Source organism: Lagenorhynchus albirostris, chromosome 3, assembly GCF_949774975.1.
Source record: "Lagenorhynchus albirostris chromosome 3, mLagAlb1.1, whole genome shotgun sequence".
Lineage (NCBI taxonomy): Eukaryota > Metazoa > Chordata > Mammalia > Artiodactyla > Delphinidae > Lagenorhynchus > Lagenorhynchus albirostris.
The window spans coordinates 155292917-155312966 of record NC_083097.1 but is presented as its reverse complement, the minus strand read 5'-3'; positions in this window follow the sequence as shown (position 1 = coordinate 155312966).

The window sequence follows — 20050 nt, the reverse complement described above, 5'->3', positions numbered from 1 at the left end:
TTTGACTTCACACTTTGCACACCTCTGCCATTCAGTGTTTACACACTCACCATGTGCAGTTCAACAGCCAATCTATGCCTGTGCATCCCACTTCCACTCCAGCACACTCTTGCAGCATTTAACAATTGCTCCTCCCATGCTCACCATCAAATTTTCTATTCTCACACACCCACTGTGTGCTATTCAACAAAGTCTTGTTGCACCCACTGCAAGAGTCACTGAATACTCCCTGGGGCCATGTTATCAACTACTCTTCACTATTCTTCCAGCTTCCCCTCCTATACAGCCACTGTGTGCCGTTTAAGTCAGTGCTTGCGCACTCACTGCAAAACAACTATTTTGCATGTTTCTGTCAACTTATCAATCTTTCCTTGCACATTCTGCACCATCCAAATTCCACTAAGCCATCAATAATCAACTTTGCAATCGCTATCTGTAGTTCAACAACCATTTGCTCCATTTTGCTCTATTCTGTGTCCGCTTCTTGCACTCCCACTTGCATTCAACAGTCACTTGCACAAATCACTTAGGGCCTGGCAGAGGTGAGCCCTGCTCTGTGTCTGAGTGACAGAGCCGTCACGGAGGAAAGGGTAACTCAGAATTGCCCTGCATTTCATCTGTCTCTTGTCTTTATAGGCTGTATATTTAGGGGATGTTACTGAAAATAGGTGACAGGGTGCAGGCTGAAGGCTGTATAGGGTCTCAGGGGCTCCCTCCCTGTGCCTGGCATTAGCCCTTTAGCTTCCAATCCTGGGAGAAGCCCCAGGAGGGCACTCAGGTGAGTGCAGGGCAGTGTGTGTTTCCCACCCAGATTGGAAGCACTCTAGTGTTTAATTGGTAGAGCTGTGTCTGTGCTGCCCATGGATTGTTGGTCCTGGTGGTACACCTCCTCCCCTGCTTATCGGGCTGCATCTTTTAGCCCTTACGACATGAAAGGTTGACAGCCCCTTGACATAACCAAAGTACATTCATCAGGCCCCAGCCAGAGAGGAGTGACCTGATGTACCTGATCAGTGTACCTGATGGTGGACTGGGGGCCATCTAGGGCATTTCTGGGTTAAAACAATTATACAGGGCATTGCAGGGATGCTTATAGAATGACACCCAGCTATAGACCTAAACTCTGCATCACAAATCTTTCCCCTGGATAAGAAATAAGCAGGAAAAGGAATTCTGAAGTCAGGGGAGTATTCAAATTTAGGTAAAGTGCTGACCTTGGTGGGGAGGGATGATGAAAAATCCTGCCTCCCTCAGTCTGTTTGCAAATAATCTTCCTCTGGCTTTTTCCTTTCCATGTTGTATTTTTTTTTTTTTTTTTTTTTTACCATTTTCCCCACTTAGGGCTTATAGAATTCCAGAGTTTGACCTACCGTTTCCTAATTGGTGGTCAAAAGATACCTCAGCGAGAGAAGCAAAAAGCTCTCGTCAGAGTGTAGAAAAGCAGCCATTGTCCTGGGACAGGAAATGGTCCTGGCAAGAGTTACTTTTAAAGATGCCCAGTTTTCAGTGGTTGTTGCTATGCCTGTGAAAGTACCTTCAACCTCCCTCCAAGCCCCCTGAGTTCTGAGGGGCTTTCTCAGCTCCTTGCCCAGTTTAATGATACTGAAACAAACATCTCTGTGAAAGATGGACTTGGGCATGTCCTTCAGAGAAGGGTAGCTGGCCCTTCCTACTTCTCCCACATACAATAAACTGATGGCCCTAAAGACTTATTGAATGAAGAGTGAGAGTATCTATCTCTTTTGAAGCACAAGAAATGAAAGAACAAAACCACAACTCCCAGGCTATAGTAGAAATGGGATTTTAATATAATATTCCAGTACAGCTTTTGCTATTTACAACTATAGTAAACCTTTTTTTTACCTTTTATACAAAAAAATCAATCACCCTCTCACCTCCTCTGAACTATTCCCTTCCCACTGACCCCATCTCCTGTGGTCTCATAAAGTCCCTGGTGTCTGGCACTTGCAGTGGCACCAGACAACATCAGTGGGACTCAGCTGCCCCTCACCTGGTGAAGAGCAAGGTATGTGAAGTGGGGTCTCTCCTCTACTGGGGGAGGGGGGTAGGTAAGTCCATCACTCTCAGTTGGCCTTGATGGAATCTAGCCTGAGAACGCGGTGGGAGGCAGGGCCAGGACCCCTGGGAGGGTAACAGGCAGGTGCTGTAAGTCATGAAGATAGAACTGAAGTTGTCAGACCCATTGGGTGGGTGAGTGCTCTGGGATGCCTGTGGGCACAGATGACAACGACTGGTACCTGTGAAGCAATGAGAGAAGTGTACAGAGGGCAATATCTGGCAGCAGGCAGGGCACTGTGCCCATTGGTAGTGCTCCTCAGCTAAACTTAACTAGCCTTCTGGTTCCCAGAGAGCAGAAGGCAACTAAGGCAGTAAGAAGGTCCACAGGAGTCCAGGTCAGCCTGTCAACTGTTAGGTGTCATACCCAGCCAGAAGAGGTTCAGTGGTGAAACAAGCCTGGAGGTGGCCTGGGCTGTCACGTTGGGAGCACGGTGCCTGTCTGGCCTGGGCCACTCCAGTCTGTAAGTTTTTAGCTCACCCTGGAGAGGGTGATCCTGAGGCTAGCTAGTGCCAGGAGTCAGTTAGAAGATGCCCTTTGTGAACCAGAAAAAGAGCAAAGTAAACCTAAAAAATAAATATTAGAGCCGAGATGAATAGAATAGGGAACACAGCAATAGAGAAAATCAACAAACTAAAAGTTGTTTCTCTGAAAAAATGAAAAAATTGATGAACCTTTAGCTAGATTGATTAAGAAAAAAGTAGAGAAGACTCAAGTAACTAAAGTCAGAAACAAAGTTGGGACAACACTACCAACCCCACAGGAATAAAAGGGTTTATAAGAAACTAAACAATTATACACCTACAAATTGCATACTCTAGATGAAATGGGAAAATTCTAACAAGCACACAAATTACAAAACAGGTGAATCCTACCAAACATTTAAAGAAAAACTAACACCAATTCTTAAACTCTTCCAATAAGTAAAAGAGGAGGGAACACTTAGGATTTCTGTGAGAGCAACATTACACTAATACAAAAGCTAAACAAAGATCTCACAAGAAAAATCTAGAGACCAATATCCCCCATGAGTATAGATGCAAAAATCCTTGATAAATACTAGCAAACAGAATCCAGCAGCATATTAAAGGATTATGCATCATGGTCAAGTGGGATTTATCCCAGGGGTTAAAGTACTGCTCGATATATGAAATGCAATCTATACCACATTAGTAAAATGAAGGGGGGAAAAATCCACACGATCATCTCAATTGATGAAGAAAAGGCATTTGACAAAAGCCAACACGCTTTCAGAATAAGAGAACTCAATAAGTAGAAATAAAAGGGAACATCCTCAACATGATAGAGGACATGTATAAAACCCCACAACTAGCATCATGTTCAGTTTTGGAAGACTGAAAGCTTTCTTCCTAAGATCAGAAACAAGACAAAGACATCCACCTTTACCACTTCTATTCAACATTCATTTCATTGGAGGCTCTGGCCAGGGCAATTAGGCAAGCAAAGCAAAAAGCATCCAAATTGGAAAGTAGGAGGTAAAATTATTTACAGATGACAAAAGTTTATATGTAGAAAATCCTAAAAAATTCACACACATACACACAACTGTTAGAGCTAGCAAACGAATTCAGTCAAGCTGCAGGATCAACGGAATAGAAATTGAGACTTAAAAATTAAACCCATGCCAGTGGATTTTTCAACAAAGGCATTAAGACCATCCAATGAAGGAAAAACAGTCTTTCTACAAATAGCATTGGGAAAACTGGATATCCCAGTTTTCAACATGCAAACAAGTGGAGTTGGAACCTTATCTCACACCATATGCAAAAATTAACTCAAAATGGATCCAAGAGCTAAAATTCCAAAACCCTTAGGGGAAAGAAAACAAACAAACATAGAGGCCAATCTTTATGTCCTTTGATTTAGCAATGGTTTCTTAAACATGACACCAAAGGTACAAGCAACAAAATATAAAACAAATGGACTTCATCAGAATTGGAAGGCAATTGGACTGATATACAGCTAGTCAACCCAGCAGACCAGTGCCCAAGGCCAAGTCCAGGATGTCCAAGACAAACAGCTGATTGACCTGGCAGCCCAGTGCCTGAGGCCAAGTCTTGGATGCTCAGGAGCCCACGTCAGACTGCTGGTCACTTGGAACCTGGCACCCAGGGCCGAGCTCAGGATGGATAACTCGCCAACCCAGCAGCCTAGTGCCCAAGACCAAGTCTGGGAAAACTGGTACAAACAACTGATTGACCCAGCAGCCCAGCACCCTAGGTGGGATCCTCTGGGTGGAGAGCTGGCTGACCCAGGACTCTGAAGTCTAAGGCCAAGTCTTGGACACCCAGGAGGCTCAGAATGAATAGCCCAGTCTATTCAGCAGCCTGGAAACTCTGGCCAAGTCCAGGATACCCAGAACAAACAGCTGGTAGACCTGGCAGCCTGGCACTTGACATAAAGTTCAGAAGGCCCAGGATGGACAGCTGGTTGACTTGGTTACCCAGAGCCCCAGGCCAAGTATGGAATGTCTAAAGCAAACTACTAGTTGACATGGCAACCTGAATCCAGAGGCTAAGTTTGGGATGCCCAAGATTGATGGTTAGACAGGCCGGTATCCTGGTGCCCAAGACCAAGTCCAGGATGCCCAAATGGACAGGTGTTCAACCCGGCAGTCCAGCACCTGAGGTCAATTTTAGGATGCCCAGGATGAGCAGCTGGTTAAACCAGCAACCTGTCTTGTGAGGCCAATTCCAGGATGACTAGGATGACTGTTGGCCCCCCAGTCTGGTGCCAGTGCCAAGACAGGGACACTCAGAACAGGCAACTGGCCAACCCAGTGCCCAAGGCCAAGTCCAAGATCAGAATGAATGGCTGGTCCATCTGGTATCTCAGTGCCTGAGGCCAGTTCGTGACTCCTGGGACCAAGAAAGGTGGTCTACCCAGCAGACAGGCACCCAAGGAAAGTTTTGAATGACCAGGATACATATCTGTTTGACTGGGCAGCCCCATGCCTGAGGCTAAGTCCAAGACATCCAGAATGCCTGGGACAGACAGCTGTTTGATTCAGCAGCCTGTTACCTAAGGCAAGTTCAGGGTGCCAGGCAGCTGGTTGACCTGGATGCTCATCACCTGATGCCAAATATGGGATGCCTGGGACAAACTACTGGTCAAAACAGCAGCCTGATTCCAGAGGGCAAGTCTGGGACAAAAAGTTGGTTGAGCAGGCAGCCCAGGGCCAAGGCCAAGGCTGGGACACCTTGGAAAGATGGGTGATTGACCTGGCAGCCAGGTGCTAGAGGCCAAATCTAGGATGATTGGGTCAGACAAGTCAACACGACAGCTTAAAGCCTGAGGCCAACTCCAGGATTCCCAGAAAGGACAGTGGTCTCCTCACACATTGGCACTAGAGGTCAAGTCCAGGATGCCTGGGACAGATAGCTGGTTGACATGGCAGCCTGGCACAAAAGGCCAAGTCTGGGACACCCTGGAAAGACAGCTGGCCGACCCAGCAATGTGGTGACCAAGGCCAAGTCTGGGATGCCCAGGACAAACAGCTCTTCAACCCAGAAGACCAACGCCCAAGTCCAAGTCTGGGAGGCCTAGGGAAAACAGCTGGTAGACACAGCAGCTCAGTGCCCAAGGCCAAGTCTAGGACATATGGGACAAAGAGCTGGATGATTCAGTATCCCAGCACCCAAGATTAAGTCTGGGAGGCCCAGGACATACAGGTGGTCAACTAAAGTCGGGCACTAGAGGCCAAGTCCAGGACACTTGGGATGGACGGCTGGTTGACCCAGTAGTACAGTATCCAAGGCCAAGTTCAGGAAGCCTGAGATGCCAGTGATAACTCGATCTGGCAGCTCAGTGCCCAAGGCCAAGTCTGGGACCCTCCAAGACACACAGGACACCCAAGTCAACCCAGCAGCCCAGTGCCTGATGCCAAGTCTAGGACTCCTAGGATTGTCAGCTGGTTTACCTGACAGTCTAGCACCCAACGCCAAGTCAGGGATACAAGGGATGCCCAGGATTGACATGTGGTTGATCCAGAAACTTGACACTTAAAGCCAAATCCAGTATGCCCAAACAGGACAGCTAGTCACCTGGCAGACCAGCACCTGAGGCCAAGTTTGGGATGCCCAGGTCAAAGAGCTGGTGAAACTGCCAACCAAATCCAGGACACTAGGGTGCTCAGGAAGGACAGCTTGTCGACCTGGCAGCCTAACACTGGAGGCCAAGTCTGGGATACTTCAAATTGACAGCTGGTCAACTCTTCACAACATCTGAGGCCACGTCTGAGACACCCCAGATAGATACCGGGTTGACCCAGCAGCCCAACACTGTACCACGTGTGTGATGCTTGGGACAAACAACTGGTTTCACCTGGTAGCTGGGTGTCTGAGACCAAGTTCCCTATGCCACAGAATTCACAGTTCATCAACCCCACAGAACAGCACCAGAGGCCCAGTCCGGGGCACCTCAGACTACTGGTCAATGCAGCTCGATACAGGAGTCCAAGACTGTGATGCTTCTGAGGGACAGCTGGTCAACTTGGCAGCCCAGGGTCTGAGGCCAAGTCTGGAATGCCATGGGATGCACAGATGATCAACCTGGCAGCTCAGCATTCAAGGCCAAGTCTGGGACTCTCAAACAGTCCAGGACATCCTGAAAGGACAGCTGGTCAATCCAGTAGCCTGACCTGATGCCAAGTCTCAGACGTACAGGATACCCAGTATTGTGTGCTTGCTGACCCAGTAGCTCAGTGCCAGAGGCCACGTCTGGGAGGCCCAGGAAAGATATCTGGTCATGCTGGCACTCTGGCACCTAAGGCCCACTCAGAGTTGTCCAGGATGCCCAGGATAGACAGCTGTCCAACCCAGCAGCCTGAAGGCAGAGGCCAAGTGTAGGACCACCAGAATGGACAGCTCATTGGCCTGGCAGCCTGGTGCCTGAGGCAAAGTTTGGGATTTCCAAAATGCATGAGACAAACTGCTGGTCAACCCAAGCTTGTCACCAAAGGCCAAGCCGGGGATGTTTGAGACACAGAGCTGGAGAGCTTAGCTGCCTGGCACTATAGACCAAGTCCAAGACTTCCAGGAAGGCTGGGACAGACAGTTGGTTTACCTGGTAACCTGGTGGTGAGGTCAACTATGGAATGCCCAAGCTGGGCAACCTCAGACCTGCCGCCTGAGGCCAAGTTCAGGATGCCTGAAAAAAAGCTGAACTACCCAGCAGCTTGGTGCCCAAAGTTGTCCCAGTATCCTGGCACCCAAGGCCAAGTCTGGGATGCCCAGGACACCTGAGATTGACACCAGGTCAACCCAGCATCCCAACACTGAGACCAGATGTGAGATGAACAAAAAGCAGGTTGACTTGGAAGCATGATGTCTGAGGCCAGGATTTTGACAGCTGGGACAAACAGCTTGTTAACCCAGAAGCATGGTTCCTGAGGCCAAGACCACGAAACAGGATGGATAGCTGGTCAACCCAGCAGCTTGGCACTTAAGGAAGGCCAATTCTGGGGCAGAGAGGAAGGACAGCTCATTAACCCAGAAAGCCAGTGCACAAGGCCAAATTAGAATGCATCAGACAAAGAGTTGGTTGACCTGGAAGCTTGGCTTACATGGCCAAAACCAGGACACTTGGGATAGACAGTTGGTTGACTTACCAGCCCAACACCTGAAACCAAGTTTGGGACATCCAAGATGGACAATCCAGCAGCCTAGCACATTAGGCCAAGTCTAGGATGTACCAGAATGACAGCTGGTCAACCTGGAAACAGGCACCTAAGACCAAATCCAGGATTCCAGGATGGACAGCTGGTTGATCCAAAAGTCCAGAGCTCAAGACCAAGTGTTGGATGCCTGGGAAGCCTGGGAAAGACAGCTATTTGACATTGCAGCCTGACACTGGAGGCCAATTCCAGGACACCTAAGATGGACAGCTGGTTGGCCTGACTTCCTGGCTTCTGAGGCCAAGCTCAGGATGCCTCAGATAGACAGTTGGTCAACTCATTAGCCTGAATCTGGAGGCCAAGTCTAGGACACCCTGTTGACCTGGCAGCCCAACACTGGAGGTCAAGTCCAAGATGGACAAGTGGTCTACTCGGCAGCGTGGTGCCACAGCTCAAGTCCAGGATGCTAGGGATGGACACTTGGTCAATCCAGCAGCACTCTCTGAGGCCAAATCCAGGACACCCCAAATGGTAGGCTCGTCAACACAGCAGCCTGGCAACTGAGGCCAACTCAGGGATGCCCAAGATTGACATCTGGTTGAATTGGTGATCCTACATTGAAGGCCAAGACTGGGATGGACAATTGGTCGACTCAAAAGCATAGCATCTGAGGCCAAGTACATGACACCAGGGACAGACAGCTGGTCAACTCTAAGTCTGGGATGCTTGGGAAGAACTGCTGGTCATCTGGCACCCTGGAGTCCATGGTCAACTTTGGGATGGCTTGGAAGAAAAGCTGGTCACCCAGGCAGCCTGGCACTCAAGGCAAATAATTTGGTGATCTGGAAGCTTCAGATGGACAACTGGTTTACCAGTCCAGTGCTGAGGGAAAGTCCAAATGCCTAGGGCAAAGAGCTGGTTAACCAAACAGCCCATGCCTGTAAAGTTAAAAACTTTACTACATGTATTACAGAATGGTTATCAGTCTTATTCACTGAAAGAACAATGTGCAGTATGCAGCTTGTAAGTGGTGTTTTAGAAAATAATTTCTTACAAGTCTCTTATACATATTACAACATGCATTACACATGGGGTATCACTTTCATTCACTGAAGAACACTACTGAAAATATCTTGCTGTTAGAAAAATGCCTTTATACAAGACTTTAAACATTTCATTACATGCATTACAGAATGGGTATCACATCAATTCACTGAATAATGTGCTAAATATAGCTTGCATGAAGCTTGTTAGAAACCACAAATTTCTTAAACACTTTGCTACATGCATTACAGAATAGTATCACTTGCTGAATGCAGTTTTCAAGTGGCTTATTAGAAACACTGTTATTAGTCTCTTAAACACTTTACAATATGCAGTAAAGAATGGGATTCCCTTCCATTCACTGAAAGAAAACTAAACTGAACACATCTTGCAAGTAGTTTGCTAGAAACACGTTTATTACGGTTTATTAAACACTTTAGTACATGCATTACAGAAAGGACATCATTTCCATTCATTGAGAGAACATTATGCAGAACACATATTGCAAGTGGCTTTTAAGAAACACTGTTGTTACAAGTCCTTGTTAGAAACAATTTTATTACAAGTCACATAAATACTTCACTACATGCACTACAGGATCTATTTCCATCCCTGAAAGAATACCATGCTGAAAGCAGCTTGCAAATAGTTTGTTAGAAAAACTTTCATTACTAGTCGCTTAAACACCTCACTAAATGCATCACAGAATAAATATCACTCCTATCCAATGAATAAACTCTGTGATAAACATGGTTTGCAAGTGTCTTGTTAGAAACACCTTTCTTACAAGAACTTAAAACACACACAGCATGCCTTAGTGAATGGGTATCACTTCCATTCACTGAAAGAAACTGCTGAACAAAGCTTGCTAGTAGGCTGAAAGGAACATCTTTATTACTTTTAAAAATAAACACATTACTACATGCGTTACAGAATAAGTGTCACGTCCATTCAGTGAAAGAAACTGCACTGAACACAGGTTGCAAGTGTTTTCAGAAACAGTTTTATTATACGTCCTCTAAACAGTTCTCAAATGCAATACACAACAGGTATCAGTTTCATTCACTGAAAAAACACCGTAGCAAATGCATTTTGCAAGCAGCTTGTTAGAAACTCCTTGACTACAAGTTTCTTAAACACTTCACTCCATGCATTATGGAAGAATATCAATTTATTCAATGAATGAATACTGTGCTGAATATCGCATGCAAATACCTTTTTAGGAACACTTTTATTATGTCTCTTAAATAATCATGATATGCATTACAGAATGAGTATCACTTCCATGAACTGAAAAACAAATTGTGCTTGTGGTGCAACTTGCAAGTGGCTTGTTATAACCATCTTTACTTCAAGTATTGTAAACAATTCAGTATATGCGTTACAGAATGACTATCACTTCCAATCACGGAAAGAACACTGTATCAAACACATCTTGCAATTAACTTGTTAGAAACTATGACAAGTCTTGGTAACACTATACTACATGAATTAAAGAATGGATTTCACTTGCATATACTGAAAGAGTACCATGGTTAACACACCTGTGAACACCTCTATAGAAAAATCTTTAGTTCAATTTTTGACACAATTCTTTACAGTCATTATATAGTGGGTTTCACTTTCACTGAAAGAACTCTGTACTAATGCATAATGCAAAGTAGCTTGTTAGAAATACCTTTATTACAAGATTCTAACCATATCACTACATGCCTTAGTGAACAGGAATCATTTCCATTCACTGAAAGAATACTCTACTGAATGCATCTGGCAAGCAGGTTGTTAGAAACACCTTTTATTACAAGTATCTTACCATTTCACTTAATTTTTTAAAATTGAAGTGTAGTTCATGAAAATATTATATTAGTTTCAGGTGTACAACACAGTGATTCAATATTTTTATAGATTATGAACCATACAAAATTATTATAAAATATTGACTATAGTCCCTGTGCTGTACATTACATTCCACTGACTTATTTACTTTATAACTTGTAGTTTGTACTTCTTAATTCCCTTCACCTACTTTACCTCTTCCCCCACTCCTCCTCTCTGGCAACCAGTAGTTTATTATCTGTATCTGAGTAATTTTCTCTCTTGTTATATTTGTTCATTTGCTTTGGTTTTTTAAAATTCCACATATAAGTGAAAATATACAGTATTTGTCTTTGATTTATTTCGCTAAGACTTATACCCTCCAGGTTCATCCATGTTGTCACAAACGGCAAGATTTCATTCTTTTTTAAGGCTGAGTAATATTCCATTGTGTATACATACCACATTTTCTTTATCCATTTATCTGTTGATGAACACTTAGGATGCTTCCACATCTTGAGTATTGTACTGCTGTAAACATTCAGGTGCATATATCTTTTTGAAATAGTGTTTTCATTTTCTTCAAATAAATACCCAGGAGTGTAATTGCTGGATTGTATGGTAGTTCTATTTTTAATTTTTTGAGGAACTGCCATGAAGTTTTCCATATTGGCTGTACCAATTTACATTCCCATCGCAGTGTACTAGGGTGCCTTTTCTCCACATCCACTTCAACACTTGTTATTTGTAGTTTTTGTTTTGTTTTGTTTTTGTTGTTGTTGTTGTTGTTTTGCAGTACGTGGGCCTCTCACTGTTGTGGCCTCTCCCGTTGTGGAGCACAGGCTCCGGATGCACAGGCTCAGCGGCCATGACTCACGGGTCCAGCCACTCTGCAGCATGTGGGATCCTCCCGGACTGGGGCACGAACCCATGTCCCCTGCATCGGCAGGCGGACTCTCAACCACTGCGCCACCAGGGAAGCCCTTGTAGTTTTTTTGACAATAACATTCTACCAGGTATGAGGTGCTATCCCGTGGTTTTGATTTGCATTTCCCTAATGAGTAGTGATATTTGTTACTGAACCTGGACTTGGGTCCACTCACCTGACACTCAGCAAAGTCAGTCTTATGACACTGGGTTGTGGTTAAGGAAAGTAAAGCATTTATTGCAGGGAACCAAGCAAGGAGAATCAGCAGCTCATGCTCAAAAAAGACCTGAACTCCTTGCTTGGCACCTTACAATAAAAGCTGTACCTTCCTTTAATACAACTCAGTGTCAGCAGACTGGCTTTGCTGTGCATTTGGTGAGCAGACCCAATCTAAGTTCAGTAAAATGTTGATCATCTTTTCATGTGCCTGTTGGCCATCTGTAGGTCTTCTTTGAAAATATGCCTATTCAGGTCATCTTCCCAATTTTTTAATCAGATTTTTTTATATTGAGTTGTATGAGTTCTTTATATATTTTGGGATATTAATTCCTCATCTGACATATCATTTGCAAATATCTTCTCCCATTCAATAGGTTGACTTTTCAAATTGTTGATGGTTTTCTTCACTGTGCAAAACATTTTTAGTTAGATTTGGTCCCACCTGTTTTTTTGCTTTTGTTGTCCTAGCCTGAGGAGACATATCCAAAACATGTTGCTAAGACCAGTGTCAAAGAGATTATTGCCCATGTTTTTTTCTTGGAGCTTCAGGTCATACATTTAAGTCTTCCGTTCATTTTGAGTTTATTTTTGTGTATGATGTGAGAAAGTAGTCCAGTTTGATTCTTTTACATGTAGCTGTCTGGTTTTCCCAACAACATTTATTGAAGAGGCTGTCTCTTCCTCACTATATATTTTTGCCTCCTTTGTCATAGATTAACTGACAATATATGCATGGGTTTATTTCTAGGTTGTTTATTTTGTTTCACTGATCTGTGTGTGTGTTGTGTGTGTGTGTGTGTGTGTGTGTGTGTGTGCCAGTACCATACTATTTTTTTTTTTTTTTTTTTTTTTGCGGTACGCGGGCCTCTCACCGCTGTGGCCTCTCCCGCTGCGGAGCACAGGCTCCGGACGCGCAGGCCCAGCGGCCATAGCCCACGGGTCCAGCCGCCCCGCGGCACGTGGGATCCTCTCGGACCGGGGCACGAACCCGTGTCCCCTGCATCAGCAGGCGGACCCTCAACCACTGCGCCACCAGGGAAGCCCTACCATACTATTTTGATTACTTAGCTTTGTAGTATAGTTTGAAGCCAGGGAGCATTCTTTTTTCAAGATTGCTTTGGTTATCTGGGGTCTTTTGTATTTAGGTACAAATTTTTGGATTGTTCGTTCTAGTTCTGAGAAAAATGTCATGGGTATTTTGATAGGAAATGCATTAAATTTGTAGATTGCTTTGGATAGTATGGACATTTTAACTATGTTAATTCCTACAATCCATGAACACAGATATCTTTCCATTTATTTGTATCATCTTCAATTTGCTTCAGTGTCTTATATTTTTCAGAGAACAGTACTTTCACCTCCTTGGTTAAATTTATTCCTATGCATTTTATTCTTTTCCTATGCATCTGCAAACAGTAACATTTTTACTTCTTCCCTTCCTACTTGGATGCCTTTTATTTCTTTTTCTTGTCTAATTGCTGTGGCTAGGTCTTCCAATACTATGTTAAATAGGAGTGGACATCCTTGTCTTGTTCCTGACATTACAGGATATTTTTCAGATTTTCACTATTGAGTATAATGTTGGCTCTGGGTTTGCCACAAATGGCCCTTATCATGTTCCCTCTATACCCATTTTGTTGATAGATTTTACCATAAATGGATATTGAACTTTATCAAATAGTTTTCTGCTTCTATTTAGATGATGATATGATTTTCATGCTTCAGGGTGCTAATGTGGTGTATCACATTGATTGATTTGAGGATACTGCACCTTCCTTGCATCCTGAAATAAATCCCACTTAATCATGATGTAAGATCCATTTAATATATTGTTGAATTCAGATCGTTAATATTTTGTCGAGGATTTTTATATTTATGTTTGACCTGTAATTTTCTTTTTTTGAAGTGTTTTGGGTTTTGATATCAGCGTAATGTTGGCCTCATAGAATGAGTTTGGAAATGTTCTTTCCAATTTTTTAAGAATAGTTTGAGAAGGACAGGTATTGACTCTTTATTAATCCTTTTATATTTTTTTAGTTTTTATTATTAGCTTAATAGTTATTGAAATATAGTTGATTTACAATGTTGTGTTAGTTTCAGGTGTACAGCAAAGTGATTCAGTTACACACACACATATTTTTTTACATTCTCTTCCACTGTAGGTTATCACACCTATTGACGTATACACATAGAGCTGAGCAAAACTTTAAAGTACATCTCAAAAGAGCAGTATTATAGATCTCTTAAACAATATAATTCATACGTCACACTTCAAAAACATCTTCCACTCAATAAAAGAATGCAATGCACAGAAGTTCCTTCCTATGGTAAGAAACATTGGCTACATTCCTTCTGTGAGAATCACGTTTAATTCTGCCCTCTGAAAGCCTTTACCTTCCAATGATATTGAGCACACTTAGTTGAGGTCAACAGGACTTAGCAAATAAAGTTGCTAGATTTACAAGTTTAGGGAACACATCTCTGCCTCTATCACATACAAGGTATAACGTTCCTTCATGAAAAGAACACTGTCAGAGAAATTTTATACTGGTAGCCAGGTACAAAGTTCTTCTGGTTGTGATGGGAGGCTCTTCCTTGTATGCATGTTGACAAGGCCATTGATTATATTCTCAGTTAGTAACCTGTATTGAGAAAAGGCTCAAATTACCTGTAAAACAATAGTGTTAGACAGCTATGAAATAAAACACTACCTACTTCAGTCACTTGGGCTCAGTTCCCAACACAGAAAGAACAATGTGCCTAAGAGTTCTTTCCTCTATCTTGTGAAAAACACATACTTTTACTATGGGGGAAAGAGGCCTTGGTATACAGTCTCACTCTCATTTGGCCTCTGAACATGGAGCATCTCGCAGCTTTTGATGCCAATTTTCAAAGGGTTGGTTTACAGGTCTCTCAAACATTTAACTAGCTACTCCAAATCCTGAGAACAATTTCCAAACACTGAAAGAACAATCTGTATAAAACCTTGTCCTTCTACTCTGTATGATACATATATTTTCTATATAGAAACCAGGCCTGTTCCACAGTGTGAAAGACCTTCACACCAATTGCCACAGCTTTAAAGTACCTCTCCAAAGACCAGTATTACAGATCTCTTAAACAATATACTTCATGCATGACAATTCATATATATCTTCCACACAATGAAAGAACGGAGTGCATAGGATTTCTTTCTTATGGTAAAAAACCGGTTGGCTACATTCCTTCCATGAGAATCATGTTTAACTATGGCTTCTGAAGAAAGGCTTTACCTTCCAATTGCATTGAGCACACTTAGTTGAGCTCAACCTCACTTAGCAACTACATTTGCTAGATTTACAGGTTTAGGGAACACATCTCTGCCTCTATCACATACAAGGTATAACTTTACTTTAGAGAAAGAACACTGTTGGAGAAACTCTGTATTGGTAGCCTGGCACAAAATGCTTCTGGTCGCAACTGGAGACTCTTCATTGTATTAGGGTTGACGAGGCCCTTGATCACATTCTCATTTAGTAGCCTGTTGTGAGGAAAGACTCAAGGTAGCCTGTAAAACCATAGTGTTAAAGACAGCTGTGAAATAAAACACTACCTGATTCGGGCACTTGGGGTAAGGTGCAAACACTGAAAGGTCACTGTGCCTAAAAGTTCTTTCACCTATCTTGTGAAAAACACATATTTTACAATGAGAGAAACAAGGCTTGGCATGCAGTCTGCAAGGATTTCACTCTCATTTTGCCTCTGAACCCTGAGCTTCTTGCAGTTTTTGATGCCACTTTTCATAGGGGTGGTTTGAGGTCTCTCAAACATTTCACTCCAAATCCTGGGTACGTGTTCCATACACTGAAAGATCAATGTGTATAAAACTTCATTCTTCTACACTGTAGGACACGTATATTTTCTCTATGGGAAACAGTCCTTTTCCTTACGTGGGAAAGGCCTTCACAGCTACTGGCATAAAAACAAAGCTGAATGCAGCTTTAAATGACCCCTCGAAAGACCTGTATTACATCTCTTAAACAATACAATTCATGCAACACACTTCAAATACATCTTCTACTCTCTTAAAAAAAAAAACCCACAGTGCATAGAAGTTTAACAGAAACAATTGGCTACATTCCTTCTGTGAGAATCATGTTTATGCCATCTGAAAGGCCTGACCTTCCAATTGCATTGAGCACACTTAGTTGAGCTCAACCTCACTTAGCAATTACAGTTGCCAATTTACACGTTCAGGGAACACACCTCTGCCTGTATCACATACAAGGTATAATTTTCCTTCATGGAAACAACACTGTTGGAGAAACTTTGTACTGGTATGGTAGCCTGGTGCAAAGCAGTTCTGGTTGTGATGGGAGACTCTTCATTGCATGTGGGTTGACAAGGCCAGTGATTATATTCTCAGTTAGTAACCTGTTTTGAGGAAAGACTCAAAGTGCCCTGGAAAACACTTGTTATATATGTCTGAGAATTAAATTACCACCGTCTTCAGTCACTTGCAGTAAGTTCCATACAGTGTAAGAACAGTGTGCCAAAAATTCCTTAGTCCACCTTGTGAAAATCACACAGTTTTTTTGAAGGGGAAGAAGCCTTGACATGTAATCTGCAAGAATTTCACTCTCATTTCGCCTCTGAACACAGAGCTTCTCTCAGCTTTCCATGCAACTATACAAAGGATTGGTTTGTCAGTCTCTGAAACATTTCACTAGCTACTCCAAATCATGGGTAAAAATTCCATACACTGGAAGAAAAATATGTATAAAACTTAGTCCTCATACGTGTATGACAAGTACATTTTCTTATGGAAATCTGGACAATTCCACAGTGTGAAAGGACTTCACACCTATTGGGGTTTACACAGAGAGCTGAGAGCAGCTTTAAAGTACCTCTCCAAAGAGAAGTATTACAGATCTCTTAACAACATACTTCATGCATCATAAACAAATATAACTTCCACTCAATAAAAAAAACACAGTGCATTCTTATCTGTGAAATAAAACACTACCTGCTTCAGTCACTCGAGGTCAGTTATGAACAATGAAAGAACACTGTGCCTAAAAATTCTTTCGTCTAACTTGTGAAAAACACATACTTTTACTATGGAGGAAACAAGCCCTCATATGAAGTCTGGAAGAATTTCACTCTCATTTTGCCTCTGAACACAGAGCCTCTAGCAGCTCCTTTTACTCTGTATGATATGTACATTATCTCTATGGGAAACAGGACTTTCCTTACTTCACACTTACGTGCTTTACACTCAGAGCTGAGCACAGTTTTGAAGGATATCTCAAAAAGAAGTATTATAGTTACCATGGGAAACTCTTCATCGGATGCAGGTTGAGGATGCCATTGCTTATATTCTCAGGTAGTAAACCTGTTTTGAGGAAGACTCAAAGTAGTCTGTAAAAAACACTCATATTGTAAGTCTGTGAAATAAATCACTACCTTCTTCAGTCACTTCGGTTACCTTCCATACACCAAAAGACCACTGTCCCTAAAAATTCTTGCATCTATCTTGTGAAAACAAATGCTTTTACTACAGGTGAAACAAGCCTAGGCACGCAGTCTGCAAGGATTTCACTCTCATTCCGCCTAGGACCACTGAGCATCTTGCAGCTTTAGAAGCCACCTTCTAAACTGAGCGCAACCTCACTTAGCAATTACAGTTGCTAGATTTACAAGTTCCAGGGACACACGTCTGCCTCTATCACATACAAGGTAGAACTCTCCTTGATGGGAAAACACTGCTGGAAAAACTCTGTGCTGGTAGCCTGATCCAAAAGGCTTCCGGTTGCTCAGGAGCCTCTTCTTGGTTTGCAGCTTGACAAGGCCATTGATTACATTCTCACACCTGTTTTGCAGAGACTCAAAGTAGCCTGGAAACAGTGGTGATAGACAACTGTGAAATAAATCACTTCCCACTTCACTCACTTGATGTACATTCCACATCCTGAAAAAGCACTGTGCCCTAAAAATTTTTGCATCCGTCTTTTAAAACAAATACTCTTACTAAGGGTTAAGCAGGCCTTGGCATGGAATCGGCAAAGATTTCACTCTTATCTTGCCTACAATCTCAGACCATCTCACCACTTTTGATGCCATGTTTCAAAATGTTGGTTTTCAGGTGTCTCAAACATGGCCCTAGCTACTCCAAATCCTATGGACGTGTTCCGTACCATGAAAGTACAAACTGTATAAACTTTTGTCTTACCACTCTGTAAGACAAATACATTTTTTCTGTGGGAAACAGTCTTTACCCTTCTGTGGGAAGAAGCTTTCACATCAACCAGCTTTTACAAATAGAGCTGAGCCCCTGCAACTTTTATGGTGAAAAAACACCTTACCTAGAGGAACAAAGAATACATACAGCATATTTTCAGAAACCATGCAGGCAAAAAGAGAGAAGAGCGAAATATTTAGAGTGTTGAGGAAAAAACCCACCAACCTAGAATTCTGTGCCCTGCAAACTATCCTTAAGAAGTGAAAGAGAAATAAAGACTTTATCAGACAAACAAAACTAAGAGAATTTGCTGTCAGGACACCTGTCTTTCAAGAAATGTTAAAAGAACTTCTTTAGAGAGAAGGAAAATAATATAAGTCAAAACCTCAGATCTACATAAAGAAAGGAAAAGCATTGAAGAAGGATTAAGCAAAGATAAAACTAAAACTTTTGTTTTTTTAATTCTTAATTGATCTAATAGATAACAGCTTTTTCAAAACAATAATATTAACAATGTATTTGATTTTGTATGCTTGTGTACATAATATAGATAGGTAGATAAAAAGACAGATAGATGCTTCTGTATGCTTATATATAAGTGAAATGAATGACAACAATGATACATGGAACAGGAGGGAGGAATTAGAATTATTTTGCTATTGTTATAAGGTACTCACACAACATATGAAGTGGTACAGTGTTATTTGAAAGTAGACATGTATTAGTTGTAAATGTATATTGCAAACTCCAGGGCAACCACTAAAGAAAATAATAAAAGAAGTATTACGGGGCTTCCCTGGTGGCGCAGTGGTTGAGAGTCCGCCTGCCGATGCAGGGAACACAGGTTCGTGCCCCAGTCCAGGAAGATCCCACATGCCGCAGAGCGGCTGGGCCCATGAGCCATGGCTGCTGAGCTTGCGCATCTGGAGCCTGTCCTCCGCAATGGGAGAGGCCGCAACAGTGAGAGGCCCGCATACGGCACAAAAAAAAAAAAAAAAAAGAAGTATTACTGAAATGCTATGAAACGAGAAAATGAAACCATATATAATGCTCAATTACCCACACACCTATGGTCAATTAATCTTCGACAAAGGAGGCAAAAATATAAAAGGAGAAAAGTCTCTTCAGCAAGTGGTGCTGGGAAAGCTGGAGAGCCACATGTAAATCAATGAAGGTAGAACACTCCCTAACACCATATACAAAAATAAATTCAAAATGGCTTAAAGACTTAAATATAAGACATGACACCATAAAACTCCTAGATGAGAACACAGGCAAAACATTCTCTGACATAAATAGTACAAATAGTTTCTTGGGTCAGTCTCCCAAGGCAATAGAAATAAAATAAAAAATAAACAAATGGGACCTAATCAAACTTACAAGCTTTTACACAGCAAAGGAAATCATAAACAAAATGAAAAGACAACCTACGGAATGGGAGAAAATATTAGCAAACAATGCGACCAACAAGGGCTTAATTTCCAAAATATGCAAACAGCTAATACATCTCAATAACAACAACAGCAAAAACAAACAACCCAATCAAAAAATGGGCAAAAGACCTAAACAGACATTTCTCCAAACAAGATATACAGATGACCAATAGGCTCATGAAAAGATGCTCAACATCACTAATTATTAGAGAAATGCAAATCAAAAGTACAATGAGGCATCACCTCACACCAGTCAGAATGGCCATCATTAAAAAGTCTACAAATAACAAATGCTGGAGAGGGTGTGGAGAAAATGGACTGAAAATAGAGTTGCCATATGATCTAGCAATCCCACTCCTGGGCACATATCTGGAGAAAACTATAATTCCAAAAGATACATGTACCCCAATGTTCATATCAGCACTGTTTCCAATAGCCAAGACAAGGAAACAACCTAAACATTCATTAACAGATGAATGGATAAAGAAGATGTGGTATATATACACAATGGAATACTAGTTAACCATAAAAAAGAATGAAATAATGCCATTTACCACAACATGGATGGACCTAGAGATTATAATACTAAGTCAAGTAAGTCATAAAGAGAAAGACAAATACCATATGATTATCACTTACACATGGAACCTAAAATATGACACAAATGAGCTGATTTATG